Source organism: Octopus sinensis, linkage group LG12 (genome assembly GCF_006345805.1).
Source record: "Octopus sinensis linkage group LG12, ASM634580v1, whole genome shotgun sequence".
In the NCBI taxonomy this organism is placed as follows: Eukaryota; Metazoa; Mollusca; class Cephalopoda; order Octopoda; family Octopodidae; genus Octopus; species Octopus sinensis.
In genome coordinates this window covers 54,679,356-54,684,355 of record NC_043008.1, presented here as the reverse complement: position 1 = coordinate 54,684,355, position 5,000 = coordinate 54,679,356, and positions in this window count along the sequence as shown.

Genomic DNA, 5,000 nt, shown 5'->3' with positions numbered 1-5,000 from the left:
TACACGCATGCATATACGTATATACACGTACATGTATGCATATTCATATACATAGAGGCATGTGTGTGTTTATGCGTGTGTGTGAACATCGAGATATATAGAAATAGATAGAAATAGATAGATAGATAGATAGATAGATAGATAGATAGATAGATAGATAGATAGATAGATAGACAGTCAGACAGACAGACAGACAGACAGACACATACATACATACATACATACATACATACATACATACATACATACATACATACATACATACATACATGTAAATAGAGATATACAGATAGTTATACACACTCACACACACATATATATACGAGATGCATTCCAGAAGTTTTGGGACTATTTTAGGAGAGGCAGCTATAACTCTGTCCAAGATTATTTTAATCATACCTTTTGCATACATACACACATATAGCAATACACACATGCATAATTGTGTCTGTATATGTCTTATGCATGCATATACACACAAATTGTATGCCAGTGTACACAAAGATGCATGCATACATACATATACAAAAAACACGCATATATAAACGTGTATGTGTATATATATATAAAGTTAATCCAAACATGAAAACACAAAGAGAAAACACAACAACGCGAGGACGTGGAACAAGTATAGTATTATTGGACGCTCAGGAAGGAAGGGAAGAAGGGGGGTTTAACGTTTCGAGCGGAGCTCTTCGTCGGAAACATAGGAGAAGGAAAGATCCAGAGAGGGGAAGACAGAGGGAAAAAAATCATATATATATATATACATACATACATACATACATACAATATATATATATTTATATATATACATACATATATATATATATATATATATATATATATATATATAATAAAATAAACCGAGAACGAAAACAATTTTGTGTATGTATATAAATATATGTATGTATATGTATATATATATATATTATATATATATATTTATATATATATATATATATATATATATATATATATATATATATATGTATGTATGTATATATAAATAAATATATATACATATATACATACATACATACATATATATATATATATATATATAATATATATATATATATATATATATATATATATATATAATATATATATAATATATATATATATATATATAATATATATACATACATATATAATATATATATATATATATACATATACATATACATATACATGCATATATTCATATACATACATACACAAAATCGTTTTGGTTCTCGGTTTATTTTATTATTCATGCACGTATTATGCGTGCGTGGGAGTGCCAAATATCACGTTGGCATGTTGTAGTGATGTGCTTTATGGAATCCTGTTAATACCCATGTTTATATGTATTGGACTGCATAGCACTGAAACTATTCTTAGCAGAGAACTTTGAGCTGAGCTGACGGAGCAGACGATGGAGTTGAAAAGACACCGCACGACACGCATAGAAGACACGACGTTTCTCCACGCTACACTCACTTTCTTGCTCCACAACGACCCGGTTCTAATTCAGCAAGGAATAAACTCTATTACACAGTGGGATGGGTTTTTACTGGTCTATAATCTGCAGCGTTGGTGGCAGAAACGTTAGCACGCCGGGCGAAATGCGTAGCCGTATTTCGTCTGCCGTTACGTTCTGAATTCAAATTCCGCCGAGGTCGACTTTGCCTTTCATCCTTTCGGGGTCGATTAAATAAGTACCAGTTACGCACTGGGGTCGATATAATCGACTTAATCCGTCTGTCTGTCCTTGTTTGTCCTCTTTGTGTTTAGCCCCTTGTGGGTAGTAAAGAAATAGATATGGAACAAAGTGTATAGCAAAATTTGTTCTGGATCTCTCTACTCCAAGTTCGAATCCTGCTGAGGTCGACTTTGCCTTCATTTTCTTTCTTTCTTTTTTCTTTTTTTTTTTTTGTCTTTTGTAGTTAAAATAGACACAGGTAAAAATGCGTGATTGACAAGGTTGCTTTCCAGCCATATGGTTTTGAGTTCAATCCTAGTATGAGTCACTATGGATAAGTGTCTTCTACTGTAGCTCCAAGTATTGTGTGCAGATTTGGTAGACAGAAAATGAAACCTCGTCGTTCGTGTGTGTGTGTGTGTGTGTGTGTGTGTGTGTGTGGTTTGTGTTTGTCTCCAACCATCGCTTGACAGCAGGTATGGGCTTCTTTAATTCCTCGTAACTTTGCGGGTCGGCAAAAGAGTCCGATAGAAAAAGTTCCGTCGATTTTTTTTAAACTAAACCCTTCAAAGCGGTGCCCCAGCATGGCCGCAGTCCAGTAACTGAAATAAGTAAAAGATAAAAGGAAATATATGAAAACGTAGTAATCCAGGATTAGTGGATTAGAAGATGATGAGATTCCAGAACCAGATGTATTTTAGTATTAGAGAGTGTGGGACAAAATGTCTTGTATCTATCCCAAGTCTCGGTTATTTGAGTTCAAATCACGCCGTGGTCGAGCTTATCTTTTTCCTTTTGGGGTCGATAAATAAAGTACCAGACCAGAGCAGTGGATTGGCTGTATTGCTCGGAATCCAAACTGGGTGCCTTGTGTTATTTGTTCCGACTCTTTGCGTTCTGGGTTCAAATTCCGCCATATCCAAATTAGGCGGTAGGTTTAATCCGTCTCTCTGTTTAACATACCCAACTGGTTCGTGCGTACCTTCTGTGGAGTTGGGTACCTTTCGTGGAGTCAGGTACCTTTAATAGAGTTGGGTACCTTTAATGGAGTTGGGTATTTTTAGTGGAATTGGGTACATTTCGTCGAGTTGAGTACCTGTCGTGGAGTTGGGTACATTTTGTGGAGTTGGCTACCTTTCTTGGAGTTGGATACCTGTCGTGGAGTTAGGTACCTTTAGTGAAGTTGGGTACCTGTCGTGGAGTTAGGTACCTTTGTGGAGTTGGGTATCTTTACTGGAATTGGATATTTTTAACGTGTTGCAAGCATTCGGACCAACCTTCTTTCCCTCCTTCCTTTTTTTCCTTTCTTACTCCAGTTTTGGAGCTCCTGGAAAAGAATACGGGATCGTGGGACGCACCTCTTCCTTCCCTGACAAAATTGTTAAAAAAAGCAAAACGTTGCATGGTAATTTTGTTGAGTATTTCCATGGTTTGACGACCCCGAGTTCAATCTTGGATACAGGTATGACTGCTTCGCTCATATTGGACTTCTTTGAATACCAAAGTGTATAAAAACGATAGACTAGGATATCTCAACGAATGCGCTTTTTGTGTGGTAGTTTGACCATTTAGATATAACAGCTGAATATCCCTTATTCTACTATCTTTTAAAAAAGACTCATTAAATAATATTGTCCGGGGTGCATTACAGCCCACAACCAACACCACCAATGTCAAGAGAAAAAAACAAAGATAAATAGGTTCATGACTAGAACGCTTTTATCTCAGTTCTGATGGATTAGAAAAATAACAGCATAAACAACTCTAACCTTGAGTTCGCATACATTAATTAGAGCAGTATGGATTCAAGCGACTTGGCGCAAGTTACAGAATTTGTAGGCATTTATATCTTATACTGCATCAATATAGAGTTCCATGAAAAAAGGGCGGCCTCTACAGAGACGACGCTTTGCTCACGTTTTATAAATGTATGAGTGAAAAGAAATAAAAAGAAACGTACAAATTTTTTTTTAACTTACCACCCTTCATCTCATTGGGGAAGAACAATAGCGTAGTAAATTTTCTGGGCATTATATAAGACCTTAGTACTGGAGTTTATCATCTTTAGCATAAGCTTGATGAAAACCCCCAATATATCAATAGAAAATTTAAATATCCTAGAGCAGTAATTAATTTGCTAATTTGGAGTATCTTCCTTAGAATATCTGGATTCACAGCTAGCAAAAAGATTTTCTATCTACACCCAAAATATTACTTTAATACCTCTTTGGCTAAGGTGGGATACACTGAAAAAATTGGGTATATTCCTGAGGTGGATAACGGGAAGGTACCGAAGTGCGGTAGAATACATGCACCGGTACTTGATGCATCGATCCCCGAAAGGATGAAAGGCAAAATCGACCTCGGCAGCATTTGAACTCAAAATGGAAAGCATTTTTCCCAGCATGCTAACGATTCTGTCTACTCATCGCCTTAATAATAACAATAATACTCCAGGGGACATCGACCCCAGTGTTTCACTGGTACTAAATTTATCGACCCCGAAGGAATGAAAGACAAAGTCGACCTCAGCGGAATTTGAACTCAGAACGTAACGGCTGACTAAATACCACAAAGCATTTCACCTGGTGCTCTAACGATTCTGCCAGGTCGCCGCTTTAATAATAACAATAATGACAATAATGATTTCTTTATTAACCACAAAGCATTTACATAAAGATGCATTATGGACGACACAGAACAAATAAAATATGGGGTTACATGAAAGCCGTGTAAACAATGAAAAACAAATACATTAATCGAATATAAGAACAAAACTCCCCAAAAGAGGGAGACCTCCTAGAACTGCCCGTGAAAATCCCGCAAGTCCACAACAGTCATGACCACCAGGGTGAATGCCTTTACCGATTGGTCTACAGGTTCCGATAGGTAACCATTCACCCGAACTACCGATGTCGCTGTACATTACTGCGATCCAGCCACGGAAAACGGGACCGAAACCGGCTGCCGTGAGGACGGCTGCCAAGTGTTGGTAGGCAGCCCTATCAAAGGCTTTAGACTCATCCAAATTGATCAACGCTCCACCTGTGCCAGCTTCATTCCCCACACTGTCTATGATGTGTCGCATGAGGTGGAAGTTGTTGTGGATGGATCTGCTTGGGATGGCGCATGTTTGCACATCATCTATCAGTTCCTCGACCACAATCGCCAACCTTTTCGCTAGGACATTGGCCAAAATGTTGAAGTCTGCACAGAGCAGCGTTATGAGCCAAAAATGTTCTATTTAACCTTCCACCCTTGTTTGGATCCGTTCTCAGCAGTGCCACCACTCTCCGGCTCACAAAACTATGAA